General features: G+C 43.8%; 18 non-coding genes and 1 pseudogene across 18 annotated transcripts; all 19 read left to right on the top strand.

The window, feature by feature from the left end:
- The first annotated feature begins 77 nt into the window (after positions 1–77).
- LOC142513813 (5S ribosomal RNA) lies at positions 78–196 on the top strand. Its single transcript, XR_012809740.1, has one exon. It is a non-coding gene; the product is annotated as a 5S ribosomal RNA (ribosomal RNA).
- Positions 197–879: 683 nt separating this feature from the next.
- On the top strand, positions 880–998 carry LOC142513896 (5S ribosomal RNA). The gene has a single exon (XR_012809819.1). It is a non-coding gene; the product is annotated as a 5S ribosomal RNA (ribosomal RNA).
- A 683-nt stretch (positions 999–1,681) lies between these two features.
- On the top strand, positions 1,682–1,805 carry LOC142510000 (5S ribosomal RNA). Its single transcript, XR_012808142.1, has one exon. It is a non-coding gene; the product is annotated as a 5S ribosomal RNA (ribosomal RNA).
- Positions 1,806–2,488: 683 nt separating this feature from the next.
- Positions 2,489–2,607, top strand: LOC142507479 (5S ribosomal RNA). The gene has a single exon (XR_012805736.1). It is a non-coding gene; the product is annotated as a 5S ribosomal RNA (ribosomal RNA).
- A 684-nt stretch (positions 2,608–3,291) lies between these two features.
- On the top strand, positions 3,292–3,410 carry LOC142507478 (5S ribosomal RNA). Its single transcript, XR_012805735.1, has one exon. It is a non-coding gene; the product is annotated as a 5S ribosomal RNA (ribosomal RNA).
- A 684-nt stretch (positions 3,411–4,094) lies between these two features.
- On the top strand, positions 4,095–4,213 carry LOC142506285 (5S ribosomal RNA). Its single transcript, XR_012804580.1, has one exon. It is a non-coding gene; the product is annotated as a 5S ribosomal RNA (ribosomal RNA).
- A 682-nt stretch (positions 4,214–4,895) lies between these two features.
- LOC142507889 (5S ribosomal RNA) lies at positions 4,896–5,014 on the top strand. Its single transcript, XR_012806129.1, has one exon. It is a non-coding gene; the product is annotated as a 5S ribosomal RNA (ribosomal RNA).
- A 684-nt stretch (positions 5,015–5,698) lies between these two features.
- Positions 5,699–5,817, top strand: LOC142515060 (5S ribosomal RNA). Its single transcript, XR_012810923.1, has one exon. It is a non-coding gene; the product is annotated as a 5S ribosomal RNA (ribosomal RNA).
- A 684-nt stretch (positions 5,818–6,501) lies between these two features.
- On the top strand, positions 6,502–6,620 carry LOC142506762 (5S ribosomal RNA). Its single transcript, XR_012805042.1, has one exon. It is a non-coding gene; the product is annotated as a 5S ribosomal RNA (ribosomal RNA).
- Positions 6,621–7,303: 683 nt separating this feature from the next.
- Positions 7,304–7,422, top strand: LOC142513638 (5S ribosomal RNA). The gene has a single exon (XR_012809574.1). It is a non-coding gene; the product is annotated as a 5S ribosomal RNA (ribosomal RNA).
- A 681-nt stretch (positions 7,423–8,103) lies between these two features.
- Positions 8,104–8,222, top strand: LOC142508685 (5S ribosomal RNA). Its single transcript, XR_012806889.1, has one exon. It is a non-coding gene; the product is annotated as a 5S ribosomal RNA (ribosomal RNA).
- An 827-nt stretch (positions 8,223–9,049) lies between these two features.
- On the top strand, positions 9,050–9,168 carry LOC142513812 (5S ribosomal RNA). The gene has a single exon (XR_012809739.1). It is a non-coding gene; the product is annotated as a 5S ribosomal RNA (ribosomal RNA).
- Positions 9,169–9,851: 683 nt separating this feature from the next.
- LOC142506754 (5S ribosomal RNA) lies at positions 9,852–9,970 on the top strand. Its single transcript, XR_012805035.1, has one exon. It is a non-coding gene; the product is annotated as a 5S ribosomal RNA (ribosomal RNA).
- Positions 9,971–10,653: 683 nt separating this feature from the next.
- On the top strand, positions 10,654–10,772 carry LOC142516266 (5S ribosomal RNA). Its single transcript, XR_012812069.1, has one exon. It is a non-coding gene; the product is annotated as a 5S ribosomal RNA (ribosomal RNA).
- A 683-nt stretch (positions 10,773–11,455) lies between these two features.
- On the top strand, positions 11,456–11,574 carry LOC142507477 (5S ribosomal RNA). Its single transcript, XR_012805734.1, has one exon. It is a non-coding gene; the product is annotated as a 5S ribosomal RNA (ribosomal RNA).
- A 675-nt stretch (positions 11,575–12,249) lies between these two features.
- LOC142509504 (5S ribosomal RNA) lies at positions 12,250–12,368 on the top strand. Its single transcript, XR_012807675.1, has one exon. It is a non-coding gene; the product is annotated as a 5S ribosomal RNA (ribosomal RNA).
- A 681-nt stretch (positions 12,369–13,049) lies between these two features.
- Positions 13,050–13,166, top strand: LOC142512069 (5S ribosomal RNA; annotated as a pseudogene).
- Positions 13,167–13,851: 685 nt separating this feature from the next.
- LOC142514573 (5S ribosomal RNA) lies at positions 13,852–13,971 on the top strand. The gene has a single exon (XR_012810461.1). It is a non-coding gene; the product is annotated as a 5S ribosomal RNA (ribosomal RNA).
- Positions 13,972–14,651: 680 nt separating this feature from the next.
- Positions 14,652–14,771, top strand: LOC142507776 (5S ribosomal RNA). Its single transcript, XR_012806023.1, has one exon. It is a non-coding gene; the product is annotated as a 5S ribosomal RNA (ribosomal RNA).
- The last annotated feature ends 569 nt before the right edge of the window (positions 14,772–15,340 follow it).

Here is a 15,340-nt window from a genome sequence, read left to right as displayed (position 1 = left end):
CAGTGCCGCGTGTTGTCCATCGCCGCTTGCTCCATACGTACTCGAGGGATATAAGAATAAACATCCCACTCAATGTCATGTGCGATCATACCAGCATTAATGCACCGGATCCCATCAGAACTCCGAAGTTAAGCGTGCTTGGGCGAGAGCAGTACTAGGATGGGTGACCTCCTTGGAAGTCCTCGTGTTGCACCCCTTTTCGTGTTTTTCTACTTTTGATTACTTGTTGACAGACGATTTTCTGCTCAAATCATCTGAATCTCGATCGGGACCAGATAAAACATGTGAAATGAAAGTAGCTCGGGCACTGCCGGATTTGGACAAAATTGTAGGCTAATTAGATTGTAAACGAGCAAACGGACGAGACTCATTACTACGCAATGAGCTGACGAGATTTTAGCCGAATTCCTTCTCTAAGACCCTCTAATTTGCGATTTAACGCTTCTGTTAAGCTTTCGTTTCCTCGAGAAATCCGCTTAGGAAGTTCGAAATTCGATTCCGGTTCCATTTTATCGTATCCCAGGCATAATAATAGCTTTACATTCGTTATTTCCTTCTTCTTATTTTTTTTCTATTTTCTGTGAATATTTATCGATTTTTGTTGTCGTGAGCCGGTTCTGTGCGGAAGGGTATGACGCAGATTACTCCGGAGACGGTTAACTCATTAAAAACAATTATTTCGACTGTTTTATCCATAATTTACGTAAAAGATCGCGACACGAGGTCTTCCCAGGAAGGTCACCCATCCTAGCTCTGCCATCGCGCTAGAACGCTTAACTTCATGGTTATGATTGGGCGAGAGCAGTGCCGCGTGTTGTCCATCGCCGCCCGCTCCACACGTACTCGAGGGATATAAGAATAAACATCCCACTCAATGTCGGGTGCGATCATACCAGCACTAATGCACCGGATCCCATTAGAACTCCGAAGTTAAGCGTGCTTGGGCGAGAGCAGTACTAGGATGGGTGACCCCCTGGGATGTCCTCGTGTTGCACACCTTTTCGTGTTTTTCTATTTTTGATTACTTGTTGACAGACGATTTTCGGCTCAAATAATCTGAATCTCGATCGGGACCAGTTAAGACATGTGAAATGAAAGTAGCTCGGGCACTGCCGGATTTGGACAAAATTGTAGGCTAATTTGATTGTAAACGGGCAAACGGACTAGACTCATTACTACGCAATGAGCTGACGAGATTTTAGCCGAATTCCTTCTCTAAGACCCTCTAATTTGCGATTTACCGCTTCTGTTAAGCTTTCGTTTCCTCGAGAAATCCGCTTAGGAAGTTCGAATTTCGATTCCGGTTCCATTTTATCGTATCCCAGGCATAATAATAGCTTTACATTTGTTATTTCCTTCTTCTTATTTTTTTTCTATTTTCTGGGAACATTTATCGATTTTTGTTGTCGTGAGCCGGTTCTGTGCGAAAGGGTATGACGCAGATTACTTCGGAGACGGTTAACTCATTAAAAACAATTATTTCGACTGTTTTAACCATAATTTACGTAACCGGTCGCGACACGAGGTCTTCCCAGGGAGGTCACCCATCCTAGCTCTGCCATCGCGCCAGAACGCTTAACTTCATGGTTATGATTGGGCGAGAGCAGTGCCGCGTGTTGTCCATCGCCGCCCGCTCTACACGTACTCGAGGGATATAAGAATAAACATCCCACTCAATGTCGGGTGCGATCATACCAGCACTATTGCACCGGATCCCATCAGAACTTCGAAGTTAAGCGTGCTTAGGCGAGAGCAGTACTAGGATGGGTGACCCGGTCCCCTGGGAAGTCCTCGTGTTGTACCCTTTTTCGTGTTTTTCTATTTTTGATTACTTGTTGACAGACGATTTTCGGCTCAAATCATCTGAATCTCAATCGGGACCAGATAAGACATGTGAAATGAAAGTAGCTCGGGCACTGCCGGATTTGGACAAAATTGTAGGCTAATTTGATTGTAAACGGGCAAACGGACTAGACTCATTACTACGCAATGAGCTGACGAGATTTTAGCCGAATTCCTTCTCTAAGACCCTCTAATTTGCGATTTACCGCTTCTGTTAAGCTTTCGTTTCCTCGATATAACCGCTTAGGAAGTTCGAATTTCGATTCCGGTTCCATTTTATTGTATCCCAGGCATAATAATAGCTTTACATTCGTTATTTCCTTCTTCTTATTTTTTTTCTATTTTCTGGGAACATTTATCGATTTTTGTTGTCGTGAGCCGGTTCTGTGCGAAAGGGTATGACGCAGATTACTTCGGAGACGGTTAACTCATTAAAAACAATTATTTCGACTGTTTTAACCATAATTTACGTAACCGGTCGCGACACGAGGTCTTCCTAGGGAGGTCACCCATCCTAACTCTACCATCGCGCCAGAACGCTTAACTTCATGGTTATGATTGGGCGAGAGCAGTGCCGCGTGTTGTCCATCGCCGCTTGCTCCACACGTACTCGAGGGATATAAGAATAAACATCCCACTCAATGTCGGGTGCGATCATACCAGCACTAATGCACCGGATTCCATTAGAACTCCGAAGTTAAGCGTGCTTGGACTAGAGCAGTACTAGGATGGGTCACCCCCTGGGAAGTCCTCGTTTTGCACCATTTTTCGTGTTTTTCTATTTTTGATTACTTGTTGACAGACGATTTTCGGCTCAAATCATCTGAATATCGATCGGGACCAGATAAAACATGTGAAATGAAAGTAGCTCGGGCACTGCCGGATTTGGAAAAAATTGTAGGCTAATTTTATTTTAAACGGGCAAACGGACTAGACTCATTACTACGCAATGAGCTGACGAGATTTTAGCCGAATTCCTTCTCTAAGACCCTCTAATTTGCGATTTACCGCTTCTGTTAAGCTTTCGTTTCCTCGAGAAATCCGCTTAGGAAGTTCGAAATTCGATTTCGGTTCCATTTTATCGTATCCCAGACTTAATAATAGCTTTACATTCGTTATTTCCTTCTTCATAATTTTTTTTCTATTTTCTGGGAACATTTATCGATTTTTGTTGTCGTGAGCCGGTTCTGTGCGAAAGGGTATGACGCAGATTACTTCGGAGACGGTTAACTCATTAAAAACAATTATTTCGACTGTTTTAACCATAATTTACGTAACCGGTCGCGACACGAGGTCTTCCTAGGGAGGTCACCCATCCTAACTCTACCATCGCGCCAGAACGCTTAACTTCATGGTTATGATTGGGCGAGAGCAGTGCCGCGTGTTGTCCATCGCCGCTTGCTCCACACGTACTCGAGGGATATAAGAATAAACATCCCACTCAATGTCGGGTGCGATCATACCAGCACTAATGCACCGGATTCCATTAGAACTCCGAAGTTAAGCGTGCTTGGACTAGAGCAGTACTAGGATGGGTCACCCCCTGGGAAGTCCTCGTTTTGCACCATTTTTCGTGTTTTTCTATTTTTGATTACTTGTTGACAGACGATTTTCGGCTCAAATCATCTGAATCTCGATCAGGACCAGATAAGACATGTGAAATGAAAGTAGCTCGGGCACTGCCAGATTTGGACAAAATTGTAGGCTAATTTGATTGTAAACGGGCAAACGGACGAGACTCATAACTACGCAATGAGCTGACGAGATTTTACCCGAATTCCTTCTCTATGACCCTCTAATTTGCGATTTAACGCTTCTGTTAAGCTTTCGTTTACTCGAGAAATCCGCTTAGGAAGTTCGAAAATCGATTCTGGTTCCATTTTATCGTATCCCAAGCATAATAATAGCTTTACATTCGTTATTTTCTTCTTCTTATTTTTTTTTCTATTTTCTGGGAACATTTATCGAGTTTTGTTGTCGTGAGCCGGTTTTGTGCGAAAGGGTATGACGCAGATTACTCCGGAGACGGTTAACTCATTAAAAAAAATTATTTCGACTGTTTTAACCATAATTTACGTAACCGGTCGCGACACGAGGTCTTCCCAGGGAGGTCACCCATCCTAGCTCTACCATCGCGCCAGAACGCTTAACTTCATGGTTATGATTGGGCGAGAGCAGTGCCGCGTGTTGTCCATCGCCGCCCGCTCCACACGTACTCGAGGGATATAAGAATAAACATCCCACTCAATGTCGGGTGCGATCATACCAGCACTAATGCACCGGATTCCATCAGAACTCCGAAGTTAAGCGTGCTTGGACTAGAGCAGTACTAGGATGGGTCACCCCCTGGGAAGTCCTCGTTTTGCACCTTTTTTCGTGTTTTTCTATTTTTGATTACTTGGTGACAGACGATTTTCGGCTCAAATCATCTGAATATCGATCGGGACCAGATAAGACATGTGAAATGAAAGTAGCTCGGGCACTGCCGGATTTTGACAAAATTGTAGGCTAATTTTATTGTAAACGGGCAAACGGACGAGACTCATTGCTACGCAATGAGCTGACGAGATTTTAGCCGAATTCCTTCTCTAAGACCCTCTAATTTGCGATTTACCGCTTCTGTTAAGCTTTCGTTTCCTCGAGAAATCCGCTTAGGAAGTTCGAAATTCGATTTCGGTTCCATTTTATCGTATCCCAGACTTAATAATAGCTTTACATTCGTTATTTCCTTCTTCTTATTTTTATTCTATTTTCTGGGAACATTTATCGATTTTTGTTGCCGTCAGCCGGTTCTGTGCGGAAGGGTATAACGCAGATTACTTCGGAGACGGTTAACTCATTAAAAACAATTATTTCGACTTTTTTAACCATAATTTACGTAACCGATCGCAAAACGAGGTCTTTCCAGGGAGGTCACCCATCCTAGCTCTGCCATCGCGCCAGAACGCTTAACTTCATGGTTATGATTGGGCGAGAGCAGTGCCGCGTGTTGTCCATCGCCGCCCGCTCCACACGTACTCAAGGGATATAAGAATAAACATCCCACTCTTGTTCGGTGCGATCATACCAGCAATAATGCATCGGAACCCATCAGAACTCCGAAGTTAAGCGTGCTTTGGCGAGAGCAGTACTAGGATGGGTGACCCCTTGGGAAGTCCTCGTGTTGCACCCCTTTTCGTGTTTTTCTATTTTTGATTACTTGTTGACAGACGATTTTCGGCTCAAATCATCTGAATCTCGATCAGGACCAGATAAGACATGTGAAATGAAAGTAGCTCGGGCACTGCCAGATTTGGACAAAATTGTAGGCTAATTTGATTGTAAACGGGCAAACGGACGAGACTCATAACTACGCAATGAGCTGACGTGATTTTACCCGAATTCCTTCTCTATGACCCTCTAATTTGCGATTTAACGCTTCTGTTAAGCTTTCGTTTCCTCGAGAAATCCGCTTAGGAAGTTCGAAAATCGATTCTGGTTCCATTTTATCGTATCCCAAGCATAATAATAGCTTTACATTCGTTATTTTCTTCTTCTTATTTTTTTTTCTATTTTCTGGGAACATTTATCAAGTTTTGTTGTCGTGAGCCGGTTCTGTGCGAAAGGTTATGACGCAGATTACTCCGGAGACGGTTAACTCATTAAAAATAATTATTTCGACTGTTTTATCCATAATTTACGTAAACGATCGCGACACGAGGTCTTCCCAGGGAGGTCACCCATCCTACCTCTGCCATTGCGCCAGAACGCTTAACTTCATGGTTATGATTGGGCGAGAGCAGTGCCGCGTGTTGTCCATCGCCGCCCACTCCACACGTACTCGAGGGATATAAGAATAAACATCCCACTCAATGTCGTGTGCGATCATACCAGCACTAATGTACCGGATCCCATCAGAACTCCGAAGTTAAGCGTGCTTGTGCGAGAGCAGTACTAGGATGGGTGACCTCCTTGGAAGTCCTCGTGTTGCACCCCTTTTCGTGTTTTTCTATTTTTGATTACTTGTTGACAGACGATTTTCTGCTCAAATAATCTGAATCTCGATCGGGACCAGATAAAACATGTGAAATGAAAGTAGCTCGGGCACTGCCGGATTTGGACAAAATTGTAGGCTAATTAGATTGTAAACGAGCAAACGGACGAGACTCATTACTACGCAATGAGCTGACGAGATTTTAGCCGAATTCCTTCTCTAAGACCCTCTAATTTGCGATTTACCGCTTCTGTTAAGCTTTCGTTTCCTCGAGAAATCCGCTTAGGAAGTTCGAAATTCGATTCCGGTTCCATTTTATCGTATCCCAGGCATAATAATAGCTTTACATTCGTTATTTCCTTCTTCATAATTTTTTTTCTATTTTCTGGGAACATTGATCGATTTTTGTTGTCGTGAGCCGGTTCTGTGCGGAAGGGTATGACGCAGATTACTCCGGAGGCGGTTAACTCATTAAAAAAAATTATTTCGACTGTTTTAACCATAATTTACGTAACCGGTCGCGACACGAGGTCTTCCCAGGGAGGTCACCCATCCTAGCTCTACCATCGCGCCAGAACGCTTAACTTCATGGTTATGATTGGGCGAGAGCAGTGCCGCGTGTTGTCCATCGCCGCCCGCTCCACACGTACTCGAGGGATATAAGAATAAACATCCCACTCAATGTCGGGTGCGATCATACCAGCACTAATGCACCGGATTCCATCAGAACTCCGAAGTTAAGCGTGCTCGGACTAGAGCAGTACTAGGATGGGTCACCCCCTGGGAAGTCCTCGTTTTGCACCTTAATTCGTGTTTTTCTATTTTTGATTACTTGGTGACAGACGATTTTCGGCTCAAATCATCTGAATATCGATCGGGACCAGATAAGACATGTGAAATGAAAGTAGCTCGGGCACTACCGGATTTGGACAAAATTGTAGGCTAATTTGATTGTAAACGGGCAAACGGACGAGACTCATTACTACGCAATGAGCTGACGAGATTTTAGCCGAATTCCTTCTCTAAGACCCTCTAATTTGCGATTTACCGCTTCTGTTAAGCTTTCGTTTCCTCGTGAAATCCGCTTAGGAAGTTCGAAATTCGATTTCGGTTCCATTTTATCGTATCCCAGACTTAATAATAGCTTTACATTTGTTATTTCCTTCTTCTTATTTTTATTCGATTTTCTGTGAACATTTATCGATTTTTGTTGTCGTCAGCCGGTTCTGTGCGGAAGGGTATAACGCAGATTACTCCGGAGACGGTTAACTAATTAGAAAAAATTATTTAGACTGTTTTATCCATAATTTACGTAAACGATCGCGACACGAGGTCTTCCCAGGGAGGTCACCCATCCTAGCTCTGCCATCGTGCCAGAATGCTTAACTTTGTGGTTATGATTAGCCGAGAGCAGTGCCGCATGTTGTCCATCGCCGCCCGCTCCACACGTACTCGAGGGATAGAAGAATAAACATCCCACTCAATGTCGGGTGCGATCATACCAGCACTAATGCACCGGATCCCATCAGAACTCCGAAGTTAAGCGTGCTTGGGCGAGAGAAGTACTAGGATGGGTGACTCCCTAGGAAGTCCTCGTGTTGCTCCCTTTTTAGTGTTTTTCATTTTTGATTACTTGTTGACAGACGATTTTCGGCTCAAATCATCTGAATCTCGATCGGGACCAGATAAGACATGTGAAATGAAAGTAGCCCGGGCACTGCCGGATTTGGACAAAATTGTAGGCTAATTTGATTGTATACGGGCAAACAGACGTGACTCATTACTACGCAATGAGTTGACGAGATTTTAGCCGAATTCCTTCTATAAGACCCTCTAATTTGCGATTTAACGCTTCTTTTAAGCTTTCGTTTCCTCGAGAAATCCGCTTAGGAAGTTCGAAATTCGATTCCGGTTCCATTTTATTGTATCCCAGGCATAATAATAGCTTTACATTCGTTATTTTCTTCTTCTTATTTTTTTTCTAATTTCTGGGAACATTTATCGATTTTTGTTGTCGTGTGCCGGTTCTGTGCGGAAGGGTATGACGCAGATTACTTCGGAGACGGTTAACTCATTAAAAACAATTATTTCGACTTTTTTAACCATAATTTACGTAACCGGTCGCGACACGAGATCTTTCCAGGGAGGTCACCCATCCTAGCTCTGCCATCGCGCCAGAACGCTTAATTTCATGGTTATGATTGGGCGAGAGCAGTGCCGCGTGTTGTCCATCGCCGCCCGCTCCACACGTACTCGAGGGATATAAGAATAAACATCCCACTCTTGTTCGGTGCGATCATACCAGCAATAATGCATCGGAACCCATCAGAACTCCGAAGTTAAGCGTGCTTTGGCGAGAGCAGTACTAGAATGGGTGACCCCTTGGGAAGTCCTCGTGTTGCACCCCTTTTCGTGTTTTTCTATTTTTGATTACTTGTTGACAGACGATTTTCGGCTCAAATCATCTGAATCTCGATCAGGACCAGATAAGACATGTGAAATGAAAGTAGCTCGGGCACTGCCAGATTTGGACAAAATTGTAGGCTAATTTGATTGTAAACGGGCAAACGGACGAGACTCATAACTACGCAATGAGCTGACGAGATTTTACCCGAATTCCTTCTCTATGACCCTCTAATTTGCGATTTAACGCTTCTGTTAAGCTTTCGTTTACTCGAGAAATCCGCTTAGGAAGTTCGAAAATCGATTCTGGTTCCATTTTATTCGTATCCCAAGCATAATAATAGCTTTACATTCGTTATTTTCTTTAAGACCCTCTAATTTCCGATTTACCGCTTCTGTTAAGCTTCCGTTTCCTCAAAAAAATCCACTTAGAAAGTTTGAAATTCGATTCCAGTTTCTTTTTATCATATCCCAAGCATAATAATAGCTTTAGATTCGCTATTTTCTTCTTCTTAATTTTTTTCTATTTTTTGGGAACATTTATCGATTTATGCTGTTGTGAGTCGGTTCTGTGCGGAAGGGTATGACGCAGATTACTCCAGAGACGGTTAACTCATTAAAAACAATTATTTCGACTGTTTTAGCCATAATTTACGTAAACGGTCGCGGCACGAGGACTTACCAGGGAGGTCACCCATCCTAGCTCTGCCATCGCGCCAGAACGCTTAACTTCATGGTTCTGATTGGGCGAGAGCAGTGCCGGGTGTTGTCCATCGCCGCTTGCTCCATACGTACTCGAGGGATATAAGAATAAACATCCCACTCAATGTCATGTGCGATCATACCAGCATTAATGCACCGGATCCCATCAGAACTCCGAAGTTAAGCGTGCTTGGGCGAGAGCAGTACTAGGATGGGTGACCTCCTTGGAAGTCCTCGTGTTGCACCCCTTTTCGTGTTTTTCTATTTTTGATTACTTGTTGACAGACGATTTTCTGCTCAAATAATCTGAATCTCGATCGGGACCAGATAAAACATGTGAAATGAAAGTAGCTCGGGCACTGCCGGATTTGGACAAAATTGTAGGCTAATTAGATTGTAAACGAGCAAACGGACGAGACTCATTACTACGCAATGAGCTGACGAGATTTTAGCCGAATTCCTTCTCTAAGACCCTCTAATTTGCGATTTAACGCTTCTGTTAAGCTTTCGTTTCCTCGAGAAATCCGCTTAGGAAGTTCGAAATTCGATTCCGGTTCCATTTTATCGTATCCCAGGCATAATAATAGCTTTACATTCGTTATTTCCTTCTTCTTATTTTTTTTCTATTTTCTGTGAATATTTATCGATTTTTGTTGTCGTGAGCCGGTTCTGTGCGGAAGGGTATGACGCAGATTACTCCGGAGACGGTTAACTCATTAAAAACAATTATTTCGACTGTTTTATCCATAATTTACGTAAAAGATCGCGACACGAGGTCTTCCCAGGGAGGTCACCCATCCTAGCTCTGCCATCGCGCTAGAACGCTTAACTTCATGGTTATGATTGGGCGAGAGCAGTGCCGCGTGTTGTCCATCGCCGCCCGCTCCACACGTACTCGAGGGATATAAGAATAAACATCCCACTCAATGTCGGGTGCGATCATACCAGCACTAATGCACCGGATCCTATTAGAACTCCGAATTTAAGCGTGCTTGGGCGAGAGCAGTACTAGGATGGGTGACCCCCTGGGATGTCCTCGTGTTGCACACCTTTTCGTGTTTTTCTATTTTTGATTACTTGTTGACAGACGATTTTCGGCTCAAATAATCTGAATCTCGATCGGGACCAGTTAAGACATGTGAAATGAAAGTAGCTCGGGCACTGCCGGATTTGGACAAAATTGTAGGCTAATTTGATTGTAAACGGGCAAACGGACTAGACTCATTACTACGCAATGAGCTGACGAGATTTTAGCCGAATTCCTTCTCTAAGACCCTCTAATTTGCGATTTACCGCTTCTGTTAAGCTTTCGTTTCCTCGAGAAATCCGCTTAGGAAGTTCGAATTTCGATTCCGGTTCCATTTTATCGTATCCCAGGCATAATAATAGCTTTACATTCGTTATTTCCTTCTTCTTATTTTTTTTCTATTTTCTGTGAATATTTATCGATTTTTGTTGTCGTGAGCCGGTTCTGTGCGGAAGGGTATGACGCAGATTACTCCGGAGACGGTTAACTCATTAAAAACAATTATTTCGACTGTTTTATCCATAATTTACGTAAAAGATCGCGACACGAGGTCTTCCCAGGGAGGTCACCCATCCTAGCTCTGCCATCGCGCTAGAACGCTTAACTTCATGGTTATGATTGGGCGAGAGCAGTGCCGCGTGGTGTCCATCGCCGCCCGCTCCACACGTACTCGAGGGATATAAGAATAAACATCCCACTCAATGTCGGGTGCGATCATACCAGCACTAATGCACCGGATCCCATTAGAACTCCGAAGTTAAGCGTGCTTGTGCGAGAGCAGTACTAGGATGGGTGACCCCCTGGGATGTCCTCGTGTTGCACACCTTTTCGTGTTTTTCTATTTTTGATTACTTGTTGACAGACGATTTTCGGCTCAAATAATCTGAATCTCGATCGGGACCAGTTAAGACATGTGAAATGAAAGTAGCTCGGGCACTACCGGATTTGGACAAAATTGTAGGCTAATTTGATTGTAAACGGGCAAACGGACTAGACTCATTACTACGCAATGAGCTGACGAGATTTTAGCCGAATTCCTTCTCTAAGACCCTCTAATTTGCGATTTACCGCTTCTGTTAAGCTTTCGTTTCCTCGAGAAATCCGCTTAGGAAGTTCGAATTTCGATTCCGGTTCCATTTTATCGTATCCCAGGCATAATAATAGCTTTACATTCGTTATTTCCTTCTTCTTATTTTTTTTCTATTTTCTGGGAACATTTATCGATTTTTGTTGTCGTGAGCCGGTTCTGTGCGAAAGGGTATGACGCAGATTACTTCGGAGACGGTTAACTCATTAAAAACAATTATTTCGACTGTTTTACCCATAATTTACGTAACCGGTCGCGACACGAGGTCTTCCTAGGGAGGTCACCCATCCTAACTCTACCATCGCGCCAGAACGCTTAACTTCATGGTTATGATTGGGCGAGAGCAGTGCCGCGTGTTGTCCATCGCCGCTTGCTCCACACGTACTCGAGGGATATAAGAATAAACATCCCACTCAATGTCGGGTGCGATCATACCAGCACTAATGCACCGGATTCCATTAGAACTCCGAAGTTAAGCGTGCTTGGACTAGAGCAGTACTAGGATGGGTCACCCCCTGGGAAGTCCTCGTTTTGCACCATTTTTCGTGTTTTTCTATTTTTGATTACTTGTTGACAGACGATTTTCGGCTCAAATCATCTGAATATCGATCGGGACCAGATAAACATGTGAAATGAAAGTAGCTCGGGCACTGCCGGATTTGGAAAAAATTGTAGGCTAATTTTATTTTAAACGGACTAGACTCATTACTACGCAATGAGCTGACGAGATTTTAGCCGAATTCCTTCTCTAAGACCCTCTAATTTGCGATTTACCGCTTCTGTTAAGCTTTCGTTTCCTCGAGAAATCCGCTGAGGAAGTTCGAATTTCGATTCCGGTTCCATTTTATCGTATCCCAGGCATAATAATAGCTTTACATTTGTTATTTCCTTCTTCATAATTTTTTTTCTATTTTCTGGGAACATTTATCGATTTTTGTTGTCGTGAGCCGGTTCTGTGCGGAAGGGTATGACGCAGATTACTCCGGAGACGGTTAACTCATTAAAAACAATTATTTCGACTGTTTTATCCATAATTTACGTAAACGGTCGCGACACGAGGTCTTCCCAGGGAGGTCACCCATCCTAGCTCTGCCATCGAGCTAGAACGCTTAACTTCATGGTTATGATTGGGCGAGAGCAGTGCCGCGTGTTGTCCATCGCCGCCCGCTCCACACGTACTCGAGGGATATAAGAATAAACATCCCACTCAATGTCGGGTGCGATCATACCAGCACTAATGCACCGGATCCCATCAGAACTCCGAAGTTAAGCGTGCTTGGGCGAGAGCAGTACTAGGATGGGTGACCCCTTGGGAAGTCCTCGTGTTGCTCCCTTTTTAGTGTTTTTCATTTTTGATTACTTGTTGACAGACGATTTTCGGCTCAAATCATCTGAATCTCGATCGGGACGAGATAAGACATGTGAAATGAAAGTAGCCCGGGCACTGCCGGATTTGGACAAAATTGTAGGCTAATTTGATTGTAAACGGGCAAACAGACGAGACTCATTACTACGCAATGAGTTGACGAGATTTTAGCCGAATTCCTTCTATAAGACCCTCTAATTTGCGATTTAACGCTTCTGTTAAGCTTTCGTTTCCTCGAGAAATCCGATTAGGAAGTTCAAAATTCGATTCCGGTTCCATTTTATCGTATCCCAGGCATAATAATAGCTTTACATTCGTTATTTCCTTCTTCTTATTTTTTTTCTATTTTCTGGGAACATTTATCGATTTTTGTTGTCGTGAGCCGGTTCTGTGCGAAAGGGTATGACGCAGATTACTTCGGAGACGGTTAACTCATTAAAAACAATTATTTCGACTTTTTTAACCATAATTTACGTAACCGATCGCAAAACGAGGTCTTTCCAGGGAGGTCACCCATCCTAGCTCTGCCATCGCGCCAGAACGCTTAACTTCATGGTTATGATTGGGCGAGAGCAGTGCCGCGTGTTGTCCATCGCCGCCCGCTCCACACGTACTCAAGGGATATAAGAATAAACATCCCACTCTTGTTCGGTGCGATCATACCAGCAATAATGCATCGGAACCCATCAGAACTCCAAGTTAAGCGTGCTTGGCGAGAGCAGTACTAGGATGGGTGACCCCTTGGGAAGTCCTCGTGTTGCACCCCTTTTCGTGTTTTTCTATTTTTGATTACTTGTTGACAGACGATTTTCGGCTCAAATCATCTGAATCTCGATCAGGACTAGATAAGACATGTGAAATGAAAGTAGCTCGGGCACTGCCAGATTTGGACAAAATTGTAGGCTAATTTGATTGTAAACGGGCAAACGGACGAGACTCATAACTACGCAATGAGCTGACGTGATTTTAGCCCGAATTCCTTCTCTATAGACCCTCTAATTTGCGATTTAACGCTTCTGTTAAGCTTTCGTTTCCTCGAGAAATCCGCTTAGGAAGTTCGAAAATCGATTCTGTTCCATTTTATCGTATCCCAGACATAATAATAGCTTTACATTCGTTATTTTCTTCTTCTTATTTTTTTTCTATTTTTCTGGGAACATTTATCAAGTTTTGTTGTCGTGAGCCGGTTCTGTGCGAAAGGTTATGACGCAGATTACGCCGGAGACGGTTAACTCATTAAAAATAATTATTTCGACTGTTTTATTCCATAATTTACGTAAACGGTCGCGACACGAGGTCTTCCCAGAGAGGTCACCATCCTAGCTCTGCTATCGCGCCAAAACGCTTAACTTCATGGTTATGATGGGACGAGAGCAGTGCCGCGTGTTGTCCATCGCCGCCCACTCCACACGTACTCGAGGGATATAAGAATAAACATCCCACTCAATGTCGGGTGCGATCATACCAGCACTAATGCACCGGATCCCATCAGAACTCCGAAGTTAAGCGTGCTTGGGCGAGAGCAGTACTAGGATGGGTGCCACCCCTGGGAAGTCCTCGTGTTGCACCCTTTTCGTGTTTTTCTATTTTTGATTACTTGTTGACAGACGATTTTCGGCTCAAATCATCTGAATCTCGATCGGGACCAGATAAGACATGTGAAATGAAAGTAGCTCGGGCACTGCCGGATTTGGACAAAATTGTAGGCTAATTTGATTGTAAACGAGGCAAACGGACGAGACTCATTACTACGCAATGAGCTGACGAGATTTTAGCCGAATTCCTTCTCTAAGACCCTCTAATTTGCGATTTACGCTTCTGTTAAGCTTTCGTTTCCTCGAGAAATCCGCTTAGGAAGTTCGAAATTCGATTCCGGTTCCATTTTATCGTATCCCAGGCATAATAATAGCTTACATTCGTTATTTCCTTCTTCTATTTTTTTTTCTATTTTCTGGGAACATTTATCGATTTTTGTTGTCGTGAGCCGGTTCTGTGCGGAAGGGTATGACGCAGATTACTCCGGAGACGGTTAACTCATTAAAACAATTATTTCGACTGTTTTATCCATAATTTACGTAAACGATCGCGACACGAGGTCTTCCCAGGGAGGTCACCCATCCTAGCTCTGCCATCGCGCTAGAACGCTTAACTTCATGGTTATGATTGGGCGAGAGCAGTGCCGCGTGTTGTCCATCGCCGCCCGCTCCACACGTACTCGAGGGATATAAGAATAAACATCCCACTCAATGTCAGGTGCGATCATACCAGCACTAATGCACCGGATCCCATCAGAACTCCGAAGTTAAGCGTGCTTGTGCTAGAGCAGTACTTAGGATGGGTGACCCCCTGGGAAGTCCTCGTGTTGCACCCTTTTCGTGTTTTTCTATTTTTGATTACGTGTTGACAGACGATTTTCGGCTCAAATCATCTGAATCTCGATCGGGACCAGATAAGACATGTGAAATGAAGTAGCTCGGGCACTGCCGGATTTGGACAAAATTGTAGGCTAATTGATTGTAAACGGCAAACGGACGAGACTCATTACTACGCAATGAGCTGACGAGATTTTAGCCGAATTCCTTCTCTAAGACCCTCTAATTTGCGATTTACCGCTTCTGTTAAGCTTTCGTTTCCTCGAGAAATCCGCTTAGGAAGTCGAAATTCGATTCCGGTTCCATTTTATCGTATCCCAGGCATAATAATAGCTTTACATTCGTTATTTCCTTCTTCATAATTTTTTTCTATTTTCTGGGAACATTATCGATTTTTGTTGTCGTGAGCCGGTTCTGTGCGGAAGGGTATGACGCAGATTACTCCGGAGACGGTTAACTCATTAAAACAATTATTTCGACTGTTTTAACCATAATGTACGTAACCGGCTCGCTGACACGAGGTCTTCCCAGGGAGGTCACCCATCCTAGCTCTACCATCGCGCCAGAA

This window comes from Primulina tabacum, chromosome 10 (assembly GCF_025594145.1).
Source record: "Primulina tabacum isolate GXHZ01 chromosome 10, ASM2559414v2, whole genome shotgun sequence".
Classification (NCBI taxonomy): Eukaryota; Viridiplantae; Streptophyta; class Magnoliopsida; order Lamiales; family Gesneriaceae; genus Primulina; species Primulina tabacum.
The sequence above is the reverse complement of the archived record's forward strand: the minus strand, read 5'-3'. Positions and strand labels throughout refer to the sequence as shown.